This window comes from Ambystoma mexicanum, chromosome 3p (assembly GCF_040938575.1).
Source record: "Ambystoma mexicanum isolate Mex_15411 chromosome 3p, UKY_AmexF1_1, whole genome shotgun sequence".
Lineage (NCBI taxonomy): Eukaryota > Metazoa > Chordata > Amphibia > Caudata > Ambystomatidae > Ambystoma > Ambystoma mexicanum.
The window spans coordinates 549,742,345-549,763,440 of record NC_090925.1 but is presented as its reverse complement, the minus strand read 5'-3'; the positions used below and the strand labels follow the sequence as shown (position 1 = coordinate 549,763,440).

Genomic DNA, 21,096 nt, shown 5'->3' with positions numbered 1-21,096 from the left:
ATCTCAATTTACCAGAAACCAAAGCCGCCAAAAGCAACAAAATGCTCTCTATTATCTTAAGGAATCTATGAACACAGAACATGTACCTGGCCATCTTTGACTCTCCCCTGGTAACGTGCCTCAACCTGTTCCCTCCTGACTGGACATGCCACACTGCCATCCCTGTCCTACTTGCACATACTCTCCCACCTAATAATGGTCAGCGGGAGCCCACTACAAGGCATGAAACAAGCAGTGTCACACAGCAATTTGCTATGCAATTCTCTAGGTTTGCTAATTAAACACACACTTGTTTAACACACAACTCCCTCTCACCCATAAATGCCTCCACGACCTTGCTCCCCCTTACCTTGCCCAGAGGATCTCACGACCCACCTCTGCCAGGCCCGCTCGATCTGCCTACACTAACCTGATTTCTACACCCAAGACCTGCAGAGTACGTGCAGGTGGCTCTAGCTTCCCAGCTCTAGCAGCATCACACTGGAACGCCCTACCCAAGCACCTCAGGGGGATTGACTCTCACCTAGCCTTCCGCAAAGCCTTAAAAACCAGGCTGTTTGTCTAAACCCTCCTGCCATGATCGCTTCCTCCCATGATCGCTTCAGGCATACAAATGTCATAGGTAACCACTTTCTATCTCTGTAACTAAGTAGCTATGTTTTCTATGTCTACACAATCTTGCTTGCATACACCTTCATGTAACAACGCCTCGATGTCTATGGGCTGCAGTGCGCTCTACAAATGTAAAAAATAAAATAAATAATAAACTTGTGTAGAACAAATTGCTATTTAAACTCCCCTGTTCAGTTAAAGCCCAGCTTGCCCCGCATTTCTCTCTTGCCCTCACGGCTCTCCACCCTCTTTTCTCTTTACAAAGGGGCTAATGGAGAGAAAGTGCAGCAGTAATCATTTCCTTTCCTCTTAACAGTGCCAAATGCCTGTGTGGAAGTGCTAGCCAAGAAACGTTCTTTCTTTTTCAAATAATTGCTAACCAGAAGTAATTGGGATATACTTTTATTAACCCAACTATATCCCGTTTGTCAAAGCCAGTATGTGTTATTTAAAAGGCAGTCCTGCAATTCCATGCCTAAAAAAATTGAGTTGTTACATAATGGGGAATTGTAGTATTGCTACTATAAAACATTCCATTGTTTCTATATTTTTCAGTAACATTTAGGTTAGTGAATCTAAATCTCATAGTGCCAACTATTTTTCATTTTGTTGGGAAAGGTGCATCATATTGATGAGTGAACACTTTTGAAAATGTACATGATCACACGGCCAAATGCTTTTGATGGCAAACCTAGTTCTGTGACCTTCTTGTTGCATCCATCTGTACAAACTTGTGCTCAACCCATGACCTGATCCCCAAACTCCCTGTCAACCTATCATTTCACCCTGTTGCTCTGTAGCCACTACCCTGAAAGTGGGATGGCCGCAAACTACAATATTCCATTTAGTTTGCCCAGGTCTCTGCCTGCTATGCCATCCGTTCTGTGTAGTCTATTTCCTCTTACATAATGATTACACAAAGCTAACTAGATGTTTACGCAAAGTAGGGATTAATAGTTCCATCAAGACTGTACATATACATATCTGCTGAACATACACTGTAGTTTGATTGCATTATAGATTAGCACCTGCAGGAGACAGCTGGCCAATCCTGAGGTTGGGAACACAAGCAGAATTTGCAAGTAGCTGCCCACATTTCATGCTGGCCAGCTTTGTGCCTGCCCAGCCTTTACCCTGTCCTTGGAGTTGGTGCCCCAGGCAGAGTCTCCACTGGAGTGCCGCACCTCAAATTCCCTGCTCACTCACCTGCGCACTTCCTGGACCACCTGCAGGTCCTGAAAAAATGAATTGTGCAAAGCCTGGTCCCTTAATAGCTACAGTAATAGCGACCTAGATGGCAACTCGGAGTGCCAATAGCTATTTATATAGCTTTCACGGGTGCGCAGGGCTAGAATGCTGTGCTTGAGCCTACCTGGCTGGGGCTTTAGGGCTATTGCCGTGCCCGCCCCCTCCCACGAAACTGCTATTTAAGGCTATGTTGAAACCAGTTGATATCAATGACAGACAAGGTTCATCTTGTCCATTTGAAGTTGAAAATTACCCAGTCTGCTGCAACACCATACTATGTACTTGGTCTCATGCTATGACTTTCTTTTAAGTGTACATATATATGTATGTATTTAAATTTAATAAGCACAAGGAGGAACCTGGCCCGAGGGCATATGGGCGCTAGACAAGAGCAGAGACTGGAAAAGAGGCAGAAAAAGGGTCTAGAAAAGCAAAGTTTTTAAAGCTTTACAGAAGCGTAAGTGATCAAATATCTCATGTACAGATAGTGGGAGAGAATTTCGACAAGGTGTGGGCCAGGACGGAGAAGGAACGTCCTCCGAGTCTGGCTTTGCGAAAAATGTGCAACCACCAAAAGGCTTTTACCTGTAGAGTGAAGCCTTCATGCTGGTACATAGTTGGTGAGTTTAGAGAAAAGGAAGGCTGGACATATGCATTGTACTGAACTGTGCACAATGGACAAGATCTTGAATTTGATATATCCAGAAGCCAGTTAAGCTTAGCTAGCAGTGGACTGGCATGGGAGGGTTTAGGGCCCCCCAGCGCCAGACATGCTGCAGCATTTTGAAGGGTCTGGAGTCTCTGGATCAGAAAATCAGGCTGGCCCAAATAGATGCCATTACAATAATCCAGAGAGCCCATGACGGAGGCAGTGACCACCAACGAACAATGGGAGGGTGGCAAAACCTTCCTCAGTATTTTCAGCTTCAGGAAAACCGCCTTACAGACTGAGGAGATTTGAGCCTTTCGTGACCCGAAGAAAGAAGTTTTATCCCTAGGCTGTTCACACAGCTACTAGGGACAGGACACAGGTCAAAAGTATCTGGTCAAAAGTTAGAATTCCAGTAGGCCAAACAGTCGCTGGAGCCAACTACCAGGACCTCAGTTTTTTCCCATTTAGCTTCAGCCAGTTTTTCGCCATCCCGGCCCCAATGTCTGCGAGACAATTTCGAAGGGGGTCTGTGGTCTGGGCACCAAGGTGGAAAATCAGCTGTCTATCATCGGTATATGTGTAAGAACATACGCCGTGAGATGAAATCAAGTCAGCAAGAAGGTGCAAGTATAAATTAAACAGTAAAGGGGACAGGGAAGAGCCCTGGGGGACCCCACATGACACTGAGTGCAGGAGAAAGGAAACAGAGACACATTCTGCTGGAACTCTGCAACGAAGGTCCCAAATCAGGCTAAAGACTAATCCACTTTTTGATTAATGTAACTTTTGAACTTCTCCTTGCGCAGCAAATGATGGGTCAAGGATGCAGTATATGGGACACTGCTCTGTGCAACACTCCACACCCAGCTGCAAATGTTCTTGCGCTTGCCCATTCATACAGCTCAAATTTACATTTTACAGACACTCATTTTATGAATGTCTTCAGTGGTACACAAACATGCTGTATTATTGCTCATTTTATGTCTTGGCTACAAATAACGTGTGGTGACTTTAAGAATATTAATAAAACATTGCTAATCAAATATGTGTGTTTGCTAATCAAGAAAAGTTTAAATAGCAAACTCTGCTAATCAATTTTTTAAAACTATTTTATGCCTTGCACTATGTCTTCCTGCTGCTCCTATGGAAACACTAGACCACAGTCTTGCAATTCTAGCCAGCCTAACCAACCCTAACCAACCCCAACATTTTAATGTCAACCTTCAACCAAACCATGAAGCAATTGGTAGACATACATGCCACCTTGAAACAATGTTGCACCAATGTTAAAACATCCTCCACCTCCTATAACTGCCTGCCTGACAAGCGACACGATATCCAGACCTAGGAAAAACACTGGCTTCAAACACAGTAGTATGAGTATTTCCTTAACTGTTATGCAGAACTCACTGGCGACACGTCACTGAAGCAAAAACATATCACTTCACGGCTATCACAGCAGTTGCTAAAATGGGTAAAACATTCTTTGTGGCTGTCAAACATTGCTCTGACCAGTTATGTGGCCCGGTAACACGAAACTTTAACATTGTAACAATCCTACAACACAAACCTGGAAAACCCTCACACCATTCACCCACAAGGACCTTGATAGTTTTGCATCGCTCACAACGTCACAACGACACAACGTCCTTCCCTTCACCATCATGAAATCGTTCTCAGGATCTGTCATTATTCTGCCTCCAAAAAGTCGATGCCTTTCCTCAATCAGGGAATCTTACCAAACACTTAAACAGGATTAATCCACCTACTCCTTAAAAAAAAAAAAGTCCACTCTAGGCCCAGATGATTTTACCAACTACAGGAAGATGACTAGTCTTCCATTCATTGTTAAAATCATTGTGAAGGCAGTTGTTCATCAACGTCAGAATCAGATTAATCAGCATGGCCTGCTCTGTCACTACCAATCTGGATTTGGACCCAGATAGAGCACAGCAACTGCCAGTCATATATGATCTCCAAATCATGGATAATGGGGACTTCTGCTTCTTGGTCCTCCTTGTCCTCTCTACCTCATTTGACAGAGTTGGTGACTTTACACTAAAAAGCCTATGTGCAGATAGAATGTTGTTCATTGGCATAGTCCAACTATTCTGCCCTCTGACAGATACCAAGCAGTCTAGATAGATGATCCCAGATTCCTTAGTCACTCGATCCACAGGGATCAATATTCTACCAAGTGTTCTTTATCTCTATGTGGAACCACTTGAGTAGCTTTTCAATGGCACCAATATCTTCACCAATGTGCAGAAGATACTCGGACCTAAAAGTGAATTGTACTCTAGACATTTCACGCCGCAGGACATGCCTTGTCTCCATCCAAGTGGGGATGGCCAGCACGTTATCTGAAACTCAATCATACCAAAATGCAATGTGTCCTACTAGGCCATCTGTTTTACAGGATGCATTCTAAGGATGGCTGAATATCCAGAAATCTCACTTTCCAGCACATATAAACAAAAAAAAAGCCAGAACCGCACTCAATCGGAAGATAAAATCCTTCTTATCTTATAATTTCAGAATTGCGGTGCAAGCCCTGGTGCTCCCACACCTCGATGGAGGTAATGCCCTCGTCACCGGGATCCAGGCCACACATCTGGCTCTCTTTGTTGAGGACATTCAGCATGCTGCTAAACGCCTCATAATGGAAACTGCAAAATGTGACCAGCTCTTCCCCATCGTAAGAGAAATATAGTGGCTAGCTTGTGCCAGCCTGAAAGCTCTTAAAAACGACTTGCATCACATGTAAGGTAAATACTGCCACACACCAGCCCATTGATCTACAAAACTTGCAGGCTCAGGTGGAACAAACTGACACAAAGAGAAAATCCGGAAATCTGCCTCACAATTGTCCCAATATCATTAATGGTCCATTATTCTGCTCAAACCTTCTGTAATTTTCCCCCTTCCATAAATATACTTGTTTGACATAAGAAAATCATAAAAGCTTTACCAGCAGTATCATTGTGTACATCGTCCCTTATGTTTCTAAAAGAAATGTTTAAGCATGCAGCAAATGTAGTGTCACCTAGTGGGTCAGGCTTAATCCTTCAATTGCTCTTGGGTCCAATGGCATCCATATTCAATGTCAGCAGTACTGGATTGTGGCCAGATTGAGGTGCAAGTAGTGTTTCAGAGGATGCGGTCCTACATAGTTTTCTCAGGATACTAAAAACCTATGCTCCTTAAAAAGTCATGCACTCACTAGTAAAACGTATATTATCTTAATTAAGGATGCTCAGAATAAAATGCCACAGCTGCTTGGGGGGGGGGTTCAGGGGAGGCATGCTCTAGTAGACAACCAATCTTTGTGTATGTCAGTAATTGTGTTGTGAGCTCCTCCTATCGCCCACTCTGAATCCAGGTCTTCATGGCCTAACTTAAAAACCTGATTGACAATTCCAACTCTGGGGAAATCCTAATTGGGACCATCCCCATAACTCATCTGCCTTCAGTGTCAGATTTTGTGCTGTTTTAAACCTCACTGATTTATTAACAAGGGTAATTCCCCTTCTAGAATTATTGCTGTTTATGGACCAAAATCTGTGAAGACGCAAATTGGATGCAAATTTGATATTTGTGGCTTTTAGATACGTTTCCTATTGGCCTAAGAAACTGCACTGCTTGCCCCACTGTGGGAGCCCGCTGACAGTTGGAGCAAGTCTAAGTTATCCAGCATTATCTATATGGTATAGTATGTGACATAATTAATCCCAATATTTATAGCTCAATACGTCACATAGTTTACATTTAAACCACTACTTATCCCCCCTGTTTACTTCTACACAAGCCTTTGCCACCACTTCATAGTACACGCAGTTGACCATAGTTTTCCAGCTGCCCACTGCAGTACTCCACTCATGGAGGTATCCGAACTCTGTGAACTCCCCTACACATGTTTAATAAATGTGTTATGTTTTGTGTGATTACCCCATATGGCAGTCCATAACTTGTTTGTTTTTGAAGCGCTCTGCGTTAAAATCGCACTCATTAAACCTGCAGATGGCACCTGGGCTCTCCCCGCCTCCCCCATCCATTGGTTGCCTATGCACACTATGCTGTTTCCACTCCGAGGAATACGTTCCTTTACCGGCTTACACATTACCACATTGGTTCATGGTATACTACTTCCATCCTGCTGTCTGGCTCATAGAAGCACACAATAATTATTACAAGGTCGTTGTTTGTGCCCACCTGCAAACATTCCTCTGCCCCTCATGGATTAGCCAGGGGTAAGCTCATCATCGGCCTGCAGCACCCCTACATACTTCCGTTATCCATTGATCATGTGGATGACTATCCCCCCATAAGGCCAATTTGCCATCACTATGAAAATCTGCTGAATAGCACAATTCCCAAATAATTTTAATCCCCCAGCTCTCCCGTGTTCTCATTTCCTCTACCCAGGTCTCATTGTACCAATACTACTATCTATCCAAGTTTATTGCTATGTAATGTGTGTTAAGTGCACAGTCAATCACAGGAATCATTTCATTAAAGGGCATCAATGGACTTCATTTTTTTTATTTCCTCTGGTACTGTCATCTTCTGCATTGCCACCTTTTAGGAGCCACATATTCCAGTTCTGTGCTTTTAAGTATTTGTCTTTTGTTGGTATTTTGTGTGCTTAAACAGTTCTTTTGCCAAAGTGATGAACAATACTTAATAAAAATTGTACAAAATTCATACAACAGACCTAAAAATAAACCAAATTTAAGGAATAGAAGCAAGTGTTTTTTTAAGTAGGGTACAAACGAGGCAAAAGAGAAAGACTATGGGGTGTGCCTACAGGGCCATGTAGACGGACGTGCTCCCGGAGGAGCTCCTGCTGATCCTTCTTTGATCCAGCATAAAAAGTGCACTAAAATCTACTTGTAACATTTGGAAAAACCAGTGCACACGTGTGAACCAGTGAGGCTGGCCCGTAGCGTGTTTTCGTATAATTGCACAATGTAATTCGGAAGTTCTGTGCCCAGGAGGATTGAGACGGCTCACTGAGGGAGGATCCAAGATGGCGCACTGCCCAGAACAAAGGAGGCATTTGGCTGGTTAAACCTGAGCGCACACAGACGCTGTGGGCGGATCGCGAAAGAGGAGAAGGCTACGGAGCAGGACCGGCGTGCAGCGTCTGTGAGGGAGCCGGCAGACCGCATAGGGAACGAAGTGGAAATCAGCCCCGGGCAACGTACTGCAACATCTGCGGTGCAGGAGATCCGGCCGCCGAACTTTGCTTCTGCCTGGGCACACGGAACACCGCTGGAGCACGGAGCCCCCAACTCGTCACCGAGCACACACAAGAGTGTGGCGGAGAGAAGAAAGGCCCAAAAGCAGAACACTAGGTACCCAGAAAAACCGTGTGAAAGGCGGACCTACAACCACACTACCTCGCATTCTAACCTAACCGCATGGGCAGGTAAACAAAGCAAACGCTCCAAATGTACATTGGGAACAGCCGTGGGTCGGAGGACACAGCGAGCAGAGACGCTCGCAAAGACAAGATACGGGCACGGGTGAAAGCGCAGCGCCCGCAAGAGACACGGCCACAGGCGTATGCTAACCTTGGGCTCCGCTCTACATACAGGCAAATCAGAGGCCGCCGGGGGGCCCAGGAAACAACGGCTCATTGCGCCTTCCTTAAGACACGAGAGAGCGCACGTAGCATGCGTAGGAGCACGCAAGGGATACCTCACAGTGCTGGCTCCGGAGAGAGCCAAAGAAATAAATCAAGGCCCGGGGGACTGCAACCAGTAGGGGGTCGGTGGTCTGCCCACCCCAGAGGGGAGCCAGACCATAAAACAGAGCAGGCCGACGAGGAGGGCAGGGAAGGGTGGCTGCTGGACACTGAACCCTCGCCAGCATAACAAAGGAACTGCCCACGACCATAATATATAGAGTGGGGATCTGCAAGAGCCAGACCAAGGAGGAGGAGTGTGGAGCCCAACTGCTGTTTCAGGTGAAGCTAAGGGGAAACAGGAAGCTGCCATGCCCTGTAGTCGACCCCAAGCGGGCCCAGAAGAAGACAGAGGTAACTAGTGACCCACAACGGGGCACGGTCAAGGGGCAGACGTACATCAACTGAGTCAGACATATGCACAGAATAAGTGCATACCTTGAAAAAGTACCAGACAGCGCATACAGAACTTGACAATAGAAACGGATGCACGAGTAGCCAAATTGAGAGCAAACAGGCCAAGGCAAAGAGGAAACAACCCACGCTGGAAGAATATGCAAGAACACCGCAGTCGGCAGAAGGAGCAAGAAGATCCCCGCCATGGATACAACCAAGGCAAGCAAAGATCAGCAGATCCTGGAAGCAATTGCGGACCTGAAACTAGCGTGGGAAACCAAACTGGAATCGGCCATGGTTGAACTGAAGGCAGCACTGGAACTTAAAGTTGGCGCAGTGCAGGAGGAGGTGAATCTCCTCAAACAAGATGTTAGAGCGCTAGCAGAATGCACAGGCGAACTGAAAAAAGAGATGACCCCGAATACAGCTGCATGTGCGTCTCATACATCGGAGATCCACATTCTGGAACAATGCATGAGCAACTTGGAAAATAGAGTGGAAGAAGCGGAGGGACGTGCCCGGAGAAACATCATACGTATCGTGGGACTACCGGAAGGAGCAGAGGGATCAAACCCAACGGATTATGTCGAGACGATGCTGCTGCAAGAAATTGGAGGAGGGGCGCTCACTCAAGGATTCGCAGTGGAAAGAGCGCATAATGCCCTGACGAGGAGGCCACTGCCAGGAGCCCCCCCAAGACCAATAATTGCCAAAATCCTGAACTATCGAGACAGGGAAAAGATCCTAGAACACTTCCAGAAAGGAGGCATGATACAAAGGGCATCAGCAAATATTACAGCGTACCCGGACTACAAACTGTTGGTGTAGGGACGTCGAATGAACTATGGGACAGTGAAGAAAAGACTGCGAGAAGCGGGCTACAAATATATGTTAATGTACCCGGCCAAACTGAAGGTGTACCACAAAAACAGAGCACTGTTCTTTGACACCACAGAGGATGCGTCGGTGTGGCTGGACACCCAGAACTCCCCATCGGAAACGGACAGCCAGAAAGAAGACGGAGCAGATAAGTAAAACGGAGACTGCAGTATTTAAGGTGCTGCAGAATCAGACACTGGGACTAGATTATATGACGGGGCATAGCCAGCTGGAATAGACACAACACGGGCTGCATAAATACGAATGCCCAAGCACGGCGATATAGTGCAAAATCGCAGGAGACTTAAAGGACTTGCTCTCATACGCCCATAGATAGATTAGTTAGTTAGTTTACTGATAGATAGGTAACACCCTGCTGGGCCCTGCTTAGAGACTTTGGGCTAGAGGATATTTGGAGGCAGCAGCACCCGAACGATGAGCATTATTCACACTATGCCGGCCCGCACAACATGTACACGACTATATGTTCGCCGCTCCAGAGCTTGTTGGGGAAATGACTGGCTCAGAATACAAGGCGAGAATTTTATCGGACCACTCCCCTCTGGATCTGGAGTGGCGACATCAGCCCCCCCAGAGTTAGAATCCCAACATGGAGACTTAGAGCCGAGGCTCTGAAGGATACAGCATTTCGAGAGGACCTAAGGGAGGAGATTATCGGGTATTTTGACAATAATACAGAGTGTGGAGTCAGTGGGAACCCTGTGCGAGGCCTTTAAGGTGGTGGTGAGGGGAGCGGCCATATCTAAATCTAGAGGGCTCCAAGGGAGCATAGAGAGGGAGCTACAAGAGCCAGAGAAGAAACTAGAAAAAATCCTGAAAAGAGAAGGTACCTCGCAGGAGAACGCTGAACAAGTGAGCCAATTACAACAAGCTAGCGGGGGGCTCTGGGAGAGGCTATGCAACCTGAATTATAAAAAAATATATTGAAAGGCTACATGCAAGGGGGGACAAACTGGGGAGGCTGCTCGCATGGCTATACAAAAACGAGACACAGAGATCAGTAATTAGGGAGATAACAGGAGAGGAAGGCCATATCTGGAACACCCAGAAGAGAGTGAACAAGGGGTTCCTCATATTCTACAAATGTCTCTATGAAGACGCAGGGGAGACTGCAGAGCAGGGGACCCAGGAGACGCTGGAAGACATAGGACTGCCTAAATTAAATGAGGAAGAAAGGGAGAACCTAGATGCCCCAATCACAATAGAGGAATTAGAGACAGTGGTATTGCATCTACCCACGAGTAAAGCCCCGGGGTCAGACGGGCTCCCCAGGGAATTCTATAAAACTTACAGACAAGAAGTGTTCACCCCGCTGCTGGCAATGCTAAATGAAGCTTTTGAGAAGGGAAGACTGCCGGCATCCCCAAGGGAGACGGTCATTATCCTGCTCCTCAAACCCGGTAAGTCAAGCACAGAATGCGGGTCATACAGACCCCTATCCATGTTAAACCAGGACAGCAAAATTCTTACGGCTGTGCTGGCGAGCGAACTCAAAAGGGTAATAAACTAATACACTCCGATCAAACTGGTTATGGCCCAGGCAGAAACATATCCGATAACCACAGGAGACTCCACCATATCATAGAACAGGCAGGTGGGGGCCCAGGCGAAATAGCAATAGTCTCGCTAGATGCAGTAAAAGCCTTCGACTCCGTGAGGTGGCCTTGGCTGATGGCGGCGTTCAAAGAATACGGGATGGACCAGGGTACCTGCGGTGGGTGAAAATGGTGTATAGCTCTCCAACAGCAAGGGTCAAAACGGGATTGACAATTTCAGATAAATGGCAAGTTAGCAGAGGCACGAGACAGGGCTGTCCATGGTTCCCAATGCTGTGTATCCTTGCACTAGAACCAGTAGCGATCTGTCTTAGACAGCAGTACGGAGAAATAGGGGTCCATACGAAGGAGGGACCGCACCTGATATCATTGTACGCGGATGATATGCTGCTATACCTGCGCTTCCCAGAGGAAAACTTGCAGTATGTTTTAGAGGTGATGGAGCGCTATGCGACTCTTTCGGGCATAGCAGTAAACCCCAGGAACTTATGCATGTTCCCACTGGGGAGATATAGGGGCGTCCCACAGGAGATCCTACCTGTCCTGCAGATACCCTGGCAGATCAGAACTTTCAGATACCTGGGGATTAATATATACCACACGATTGCAGACGAACACAAACTCAATACGGAGAGGGCAGTGGAAGGCATTGAGAATAGCATGGGGTTCTGGGCAAAACTCCCCCTGGCCATGGTGGGGTAAGGTGGCCTTGCTCAAGATGGTGGTCCTGCCCGGGCTATTACACTTCTTCACGAATATCCCATATATGCTGCCCAAAACGCTTCTTCACTAAACTCCAGAGCTTATGCAGGGGCTTTATATGGCACAACTCTAGAAATAGAGTGGCCCTAAGGAAACTGCAGAACACGTATGATAGAGGGGGCTTAAACCTGCCGAATTTCGAGATATACCACCTGGCGGGGTGTTAGGGAGAATTCTCTTATAAGGCTAATTTCCCAAACCTAGTGAGTCCCCCAGCAGCTTTGCTGGATTTTTGGGGTTTGTTTTTTTCTCCTGCTAAGAGTGGGACTCTTTTCCTCCCACTCTTAGGCATGATTTGAGATATGTCTTTGACTTTTTGTGTGCTTATGGGCTATGGGGTCTTTTACTCCATAGGGTATCATCTGTTTTAGTGTGTGTGTGTTACACAGCACCCTCAGTGCAGTAGCACAGGGGTGGCATAGTGACCCCCAAACATAGACTCCATACCCTGGGACTGACTACTGTCTCCCAGGGTATGTAAAGTCACCATTGGCTTTACTAGTCCAGAATTGTGAACAGAAACAGTACAAACCATCATATTGTGGAAGTACTGCAAGGGGTTAATTCGATTACCCCTGGGTCTGTTTCCAAGGGGGCACTGTCCAGTCCCCCCTTGTCGAGTTTCTGGCTGGTGGCAGTGGTTACCATGCAAAATATTCCACCGGAATATTTCCGATGGGATTTTCCCATTGATTTTAAAGGCACCACTTTTTGGTGCAATGTTAAAGATAATGCTGGTTTATTTATTTAATATAAAATCACTGTGTTCGGCAGAAACCTGTGCAGTTCCCTTAGGGACCACTGCAAAACATTTGACTACAGTAGTAAGCAGTAAACCCAATTGGTAGCAGTCTGCACCACCCAGATTAACCTGGTAGCTGTGGCTGAGCAGTCAGACTTCTCTCAAGAAGAGTTAGGCAGTATATAGAGTATACACAATAGGGCTAAAAATACAGTAGAACAAGCAAACACTGACCAGAGCTTTGGTATAAAAGTATATAATTATTTATTTAAAAACACACTTATGAAAATACACTGGCACTAATATATCAAGCAAGTTCAAACAGTCACTATAAGTATATACACCTCCCTAGTTAATTATTCGACAAGTCTAGGTTAAGACACCACTTATTTAGCAAAACGGAGGTGAGCGCGTAACCGTAGATGGCACTCCAATAATTTGTTTAAAAAGGGAGAGAAAAGGCAGAGTAGGAAAATAACACAGTACCAACACTTTTAAGAAACCACAGCAAGTCAAGAAAGGCAGGGTCTACTGTAGAGCAAAACGTTCCTAGGCCAGGCCCACTCTTGGAGAGAGCAAGGCGGAATGTGCCCAAGATCACACAGTGGAAATGCACTCAGTCTTTGCAGAAAAGTCAAGAGGTTGCATCAGTTTAGAAAGGCAAAGTTAGCATGTCCGAGGTCAACCCAGTTAGAAAGTCAAGGATTTACGGGACACCTTGGACCAACTGTTGCAAGGGAGACCAGGCGGGACACAGTACCTGAAATGGTGAGAAAGCTCCAGGGGTGGCAGTTGTTCCTGGCAGCGGGTGCAAGTTGTGGCTTCAACCAGAGGAAGAGAGGATCTCGACGAGGAAGAAAGCTGGAGGTCGTTGCACTGCCAGGGAAGAAACCAGCCGCTGAGTTTCCCACTTAAAAGGTACAACCCTTTTATGCGTGGTAGTGGTGAAGCGTGGCTAGCCGGCCACCGGGGTGCTTGGCACAGGCGATTCGACCACGAGACGATCCAGGAAGGCGAAAAAGTCGAACTGGTTGGTCCCACCAGCTCAAAGGGAAGGAGACTCTCCTTTAAGAAGATCTCCTCTGTCGTCGGGGAAGTGGTGAGTTCGTACAGCAGGGCTCCACCGGTGGTGTCGTCGTAGATGGCTCAGCTTCTCCCCTCTCCGGATTCTTTAGGTCCTGTGGCGACTTCTGAAGTTCCAGTCCCCAAAGCCCTGCTTTTATGCAGAAAAAACCCCATTCAACAGCCTAGCTGTCACTCATACATGATAAGTGGTGAGCCGGGCGGCTCACCACTGGGCCAATCACACAAGAATGCGACTTGAGTTGCCAAGGCAACTCAGTCCAGGGTGCCTAATCCCCCTCCCACACATCCTGTTGACCCCAGACAGAGTGGCACCATTTGGAGGGCTTCTGTGGAGAAGCCCGCCAAAAAGTGTAACAAAGGGCTCGACTTGGGTTAGAGTTTCAGTGGCGAACACAAACGCCATTTTAAAACCGAGTCCTGGCAAAAAGACCCAATCGGGGAATAAATATTAAATAAATAACACAGTGGTATCTTTAACATTGCACCAAAAAGTGGTGCGTTTAAAATGAATGGGAAAATCCCATAGGAAATATTCTGGTGGAATATTTTGCATGGTATCCACTGCCACCAGCCAGAAACTCAACAAGGGGGGACTGGACAGTGCCCCCTTGGAAAACAGACCCAGGGGCAATCGAATAACCCCTACCAGTACTTCCACAATATGATGGTTTGTACTGGTTCTGTTCACAATTTGAGACTAGTAAAGCCAATGGTGACTTTACATGCCCTGGGAGACAGAAGTCATTCCCAGGGTATGGAGTCTATGTTTGGGGGTCACTATGACACCCCTGTGTTACTGCACTGAGGGTGCTGTGCAACACACATACCAAAAACACATGAAGCCATATGGAGTGAAAGACTCCATAGCCCATAAAACACATTCACAGTCAAAGGACATTCTCAAATCATGCCTAAGAGTGGGAGAAAAAGAGTCTCACTCTTAGCAGGAGAAAAAAATAAACACCAAAAATCCAGCAAAGCTGCTGGGGGACTCACTAGGTTTGGGAAATTAGTCTGAACAGAGAATTCTCCCTAACACACCGGTTTGGTCTTTTTGCCAGAACTCTTTTCTAAAATGGCGTTCGTGTCAGTCTCCAACTACAAACAAGGTCGGGCCCTTTGTTCCACTTTTTGGCAGGCTTCTCCACAGAAGCCTTCCAACTGGTGCCACTATCTGGGTTCCACAGGATGTGTGGGTGGGTGAATTGGCACCCTGGACTGCGTTGCCTTAGCAACTCAAATCACACTCTGTTCTGATTGGCCCAGTGGTGAGCCGCCCGGCTCACCACTTAGCATGTATGAGTGACAGCTAGGCTGTTGAATGGAGGGTTTTCTGCATAAAAGCAGGTCTTTTGGGACTGGAACTTCAGAAGTCGCCACAGGACCTAAGAAATCCGAAGAGGGGAGAAGCTGAGCCATCTGCAATGACGACACCACCGGTGGAGCCCTGCTGCAACGACCTCACCACTTTCCCGAGGACAAGAGAAGATCTTCTGCTGAAAGAGTCTTCTTCCTCTGAGCTGGTGGGATCAACCAGTACGCCATTTCGCCTTCCCGGACGTCTCTTGGTCGAATCGCCCTTGCCAAGCACCCCGGTGGCCGGATAGCCAAGCTTCACCACTGTGACCGCGAATAACAGGAACGCACCTTTTAACCGACAAACTATGCAGCTGGTCTCTTCCCTGGGCAGTGCAACGACTCTACGTTTCCTCATCAACGAGATCTTCTCTTCCCCTGGTCGTAACCACGAACTGCACCCGCTGCCAGGAACAACTGCTACTGCTGGAGCATCCTCAACTTTAAAGGTACTGTGTTCCACCTGGCCTCCCTTTCTACGGTTTGCTAAAGGTGACCCTTAAATCCTTGGCTTTCCAAGTGAGTTGGCCCCCAGACCTTATAACTTCACCTTCTGAATCAATCCAACCTCTTTTGAACATTTTTACAAAGACAAAACTGTGTGATCTTGGGCACATTTCACCTTGCTCCATTTAAAGTGGGCCTGGCCTATGAACTTTGGCTCTACAGTAGACTCTGCCTTCACTAACTTGTTTTGGTCTCAGAAAAGTGTTGGAAACCGTTTTATTTTTATGACCTGCCTTTTTCTCTCTCTTTAACTGAATTATTGGAGTGCCATCTAAGTTACGCGCTCGCATCTGTTTTTACAAATAGTGGTGTTTTGACTTAGGCTTGTCTAATAATTCTTGAGAGGTGTGTATACTTTTCTGACTATGTTTGAACTTGCTTTGATTTATAGTGCTAGTGTATTGCCTTAAGTGTGTGTTAAATAAATAATTATATATTTTTGATACCAAGCTCTGGTCAGTGTTTGCTTGCTCTAAATGTGTTTTTAGCCCTATTGTGTATCCTCTGTATACTGCCCTACTCTTCTTGAGAGAGGTCTGACTGCTCAGCCACAGCTACCAGGTAAATCTGGATGGTACAGACTGCTACCAATTAGGTTTACTGCTTACTCCTGTAGTCTTAATCTTCTTGCAGTGGTCCCCAAGGGAACTGCACAGGATTCTGCCTAACACGGGGCAGCTACAATATGTTGCCAGATGGTTGTCCGAAGACGAGACGGCAGAATCTAGACTGCTGAGGAGGGACTGCGACCCATACTTCTAAAAGAATTGATATGGCTACCTAAACTACAGCTGCGGGGGCGATCGAGATTGTTGCAACTAGGCTGGAAGACATGGCGCAACGTGTGCCAAGTTGTGGGAAACCCAACCCCATGCTCCCCGCAGGTGCCACTTGTGGCATTATGCAGAGAGGACGAGCAATTACAGAAAGGGATCCGCAAATTCTGGGAACCGGTGGGCCTCGCGACCCTAGGAGATATATGGCAAGAGGGGAAGGCACTAGACTTCCATCGAAAACGGAAGGAACCGGGGTGCATAGGGGGCAGTACATCAGATATACTGGTGGGAGAAACGTGGTCCAAGGCAGCATTAGCAGAACAACCCAATACCGTCATTGAAATGATGTATGATATCTTGGAGAGAGGGCACAAAATATCCTGAATTCATGAGTGGGCAAGGAGTTGCTCCAACTGAGGCGGGATTGGGAGAAGGAGGCGGGAGAACCTATGCAGGATGGGCAATGGGAAAGAGCCCAGAGATATCATAAGAAGGTGTCCAGGAATGTGAGGCTGCAGCAAATTCAGTTACATGTCACACACAGGGCATTTATGACCCCCCCCTCGTAAAATCACCAGGTTCGCGAGCACAGCAGTGCAGAAATGCCCCAAGTGCGTGGAGGTGGGCGCAGGGATGACTCACATGTTCTGGGCAGTGGGAAAATTTTGGGAGGAGGTCGAACCACGTGTATCCGAAAAAGGAATTAAGCTAGAGATGGAATCGGTATGGGCTTGCATGATGGGAGGGATTTATCATACAACACAATCTAAAACATATTAGTAAACTGAAAGACCTGGCCTGGAAAGCAGCCCATACACCTAGATTAGGTGTGGTGGAATGATCTCCTGAAATGGGCAGAAACTGAGACAGCAGCATGGTACGAAGCAGTCAGTAGAGGAGGGGAGGAAGAAGCGGAACCTCTGATAGCATGGAGACAAATGGTGGCCACACTGTCGGATCCTCTCATATCGAATCCAGTGAATATGATACGTCCGAGAACGGTGAAGGGGATTAACCCAAGAGAAATGAAACTCAAGGTACTGAAGTGGAAGCTAGAGTTAAAGGGGAGGGAAGGGGGAAGACGACAATGAACAACATGTAAATGCAAACAATGAAGCTGGTAAACAGAAATGTCTAATGTGTTGGTTATGGTCGGTATGTTGTAAAAATGTATAAAAATTGTTTTAAAAAAAAGAGAGAAAGACTATCGAATGGTGAGTGGTAGTTGGTTCCAATATTATGGAGCCCAAAGAGCAAAGAAACTTTGCACGATGGGTATGAGGGAAAGTAAGAAGAAATTGAGATTGGAATCGAAGAGTGCATGAGGGATCATTGAAAGAAATAATAAAAGAAACATAAATTCAGCGATCAGAATTAAGCTTGGATAAGCAGGATCTAAAAGCAGCTCCTGGGTATTGTGGTGGTTCGGAAGAAGGTCAGACACTTGAGGGATAATTTTACTGCTGTTTATTAAAATAAGGCATATCTTTCCCTTTTGATAGAGGGGTATTCCTGCCTATGTAAACAACTAAAGGTGCTAGTCATTAATCAGGAATCCCAAAGAAACATTTCCACAGTCCAAAACTAGTTCTAACTGACCCTACCAATATCTTAACTAACTTAAATTAGATCGGGAAAATATCTCCCCTCTCATGGTTGTCTTTTATGGCAATGTCTCTTCTTTACTCCTTGGTATTCTCTTTACTATATCTTTAAATAGTCTCTTGTCACCTTCTGAATAAGTTCAAGTAACTCTCTCACAATGCACTTGCGTTTTATCCTTCTTTAGGCACAGTTTTTCAACACTCCTTTTTAGCACTTTCTTATACTTTGATCTAGGCTTGAATGCCTTTCTGATTCTTGTAACACGGGCATTCTTAAGTTCGGTATACTTTTTTCTGACTTGATCATCCTCCTGTTCTGGGGTTGCTCAGTTATAGTCTCTCCTGATTTTGTTCACTTGATTTCACTGCACATTCATATTTATAGAATTATCTCTGTGGTTAGCTCCACTCTTTCCTTCCTAAACCATAGGGTACTTTACCCTCTTCCCAGGGTATTTGTGCCGAGTTTTTAATGACTTCTCCTTAAAGCTTCATCTTTATTCTCTTTATCGCGTTAACACATTTCCCCTTTAATGGCTTTATATTCAGTAGCTAATTTCACTGGGACAAGCTTCTCCTGCTCCATAACGATGCCACGGCGGACGCCCTGTTCTCCCTATTATCTCTGTCTCCAGGGGAATGCTATCAGGCGTGGCACTCGCTCAGGTTCTCTTCCTCCGCTCTGGATCTCGTGCTTCTCAATCTTGTTGGTGTCCCGCCCTTGGTCCTCCCTCTTTTGACCGCCTATCTGTGCGGGCGCAAGGGTGTCTTCTTGACTCCCCCGGCTGGGTGGTTTTGCCGCTGTTCAGCAAGCACAGCCCATCAGGAAGTCGTCGTCATGCCACCAATGGGATTAGGATTCCTTTCTCCTCTGCTTCTCTCTGCTCGTATATGGCAGCCTTCTAGCATTTTCCTCTGGCTTTCAAGACTTCTCGCAGTTGCATGCTCCACGGCTCTCCTCAGCTCCACCTTCAGGCATCATCAGGGGGCTTTCCCTGCTTGCACTCTCTCCTCTCTCTCTGTGCGTCACCTCTCCGCAGCGTGCATGCTGTCTTCAGTCTACTCATCTCAGTTATGTCTGTCACCTTAAAGAAACAGATCTTTGACCTTGTACATAATGAGATATTTTAGTTTTGTCTTCAGCCACATCTCTGGATTTTATAATGTTCTTTATATCTGATTGTCCCATATGTGCTGTGATGGTTGATGGTCTGGGGAATTCCTCACAGGAATGGGAGTCCTTGTCCCCTCTAATGGGGAGTCTCTCATTGAGTTTGCACTTAACTCCTAGGGAGGATCTTGCAGATCTCGCTCACCTCTCTGGCCTCAAGGGAAGAACCTCCCCTAGCCCCTCCCCCCGGGAGAAGGGAAGAATACCCTTGATTCAGCATAATATCCAACATTTTCCAGTGTCCAGGAGCTACCACTGGGGCACAAGGAGCTAGTACATAGTGAACTGGATGGACCCCAGCCGGCCCATAAGACTGGGGTTCTCCAAACAGCCCTTTAAGATGAGCAGCAGCACCCTCGAGATGGAGATGCAGATTCATACTCTTGCACCGAATAATAATGACAACTCAATAGTTTGGCAAAGGGAGTCCGTTTAATGACAAGTACAAAAAACGGGGCGTTCACTGAACATCAGCAACCGCTCGATCTTGCTTAAACTCCAATTAATTTCAGATAAAACACAACCTTTATACTAAACAATCATGATCATTGACATGTAATCTTAAAAACCTAACGTGCAACTTGATTATCTGTATATGGTAACGGGGAGAGGGGATTGGATAATCAACGTCAGGTGGGGCAACTAAGCCCTTCCTTCAAACTGGCCACTGTAAACGTCACAAAAAGTACAACGTCCCATTGGCTCTACTCTCTATAGGACCCTAGATTACATGGTCCACTATGATTGGGTTGGCATGGAGCCCACTCAGTTTTCCACTTGCACTTAGCAGCATGCAGAATAATTAGCCAGGTGCAGGGAGTAAGTCTGCTCCCCAGCTTCGCTCCAATTATTTTACAATCATCCATCACCTCAGTGGTCGTGTCAATTACTGCTTTGTAGTTTGGCCTCGAGTCTGCTTCTTGGTCTGACAAAGTTAAGGAGTATGGGTACGGCAAGACTCTAAGCGTAGTTTTGGAAGTCTCATCCCTTTCTGCCTGCCTTGCCACGTGATTAGGACACCATGAAATCAGCCTCTTCTCCATGCATTTTCGTGTATTTGATTTACTTCTGCCAGTCTTCTACCATCTGTGGCTTATCGCGACCTTGCTGAACGGGATACTCCGTTCCTTTTCTCCTTAATTATATCCATTACTGGCCTATTCCAGCCTGATACGACCTTGGCTTCTTTGCATGGTTACCTTCAGCTGGATTTTTCTCTGTCTTAATTCTCGATTTGTTTGCTGCGACACTCTCCTCTTAAGACCTTTAGTAACCTCTGTTCAATTCTGCTCATTTGCGTAGTGGATTTTCACTCATCTATAAATTGCTTCTTAGGTAGATATGTGTATAGTTGGCGCTTGCAGCAGTCTACTTTACTACTAAGCATAAGCAAGCTTCACAATTTCTTTGCTCTTGCAGTTTCTTGCATCTGTACATGTTTAAACTGGCTTAATGTCTTCATCGTGCATATGGCATAAGTTTCTTCATCTTGACATAAACTGTTTCACCTTAAGCTCAAGATGTCACTTATCCATGGCATTTCGTCTTTGTCAGTATTCTCAGGTCATTATATCTTCTATATGTGCGTCAGTCTGGTTTCTTATGACATCACCATTCGTCTTCCTTTAATATCTTCTTGGCTTTTTCAGGTACTTCATTCTGAAAAACGTCCTTTTGTCTTGTCTGTAGATATGATCTTCTGAGTGGGTACCTTACTGTGCAGGTTTTCTTAGGTGTCGGTACTTCACTAGGTGCTGTTACTCCAATAGGCACTTGGCAGAGCCCAACTGCGGCTCTCTGCTGGTTTATCTGTTCTCCATACGTCACATATTTTGGCGTGAACGTTCCTGGCACTTCGAAGGGGGTGGCTGGAGTGCGGATTATGCCTGGCACTTCCTCTTCAAGAGAGTTCCACAAATCTAACTTCCACATAAGATTCAAACATATTAATGTGTCCATTATTTATGGCCTCTTATGCTTTCAATGTCATATAGATGTGTCCTAATGTTTATTTATAGATTGTCCTAATGGCACTTAGT

General features: G+C 46.1%; 1 protein-coding gene across 1 annotated transcript in view; it reads left to right on the top strand.

Moving 5' to 3' along the window:
- Positions 1–21,096, top strand: part of ARFGEF2 (ARF guanine nucleotide exchange factor 2) — a 2,106,550-nt gene that overhangs the window by 1,599,771 nt on the left and 485,683 nt on the right. The gene's annotated exons all lie outside the window — the stretch shown is intronic.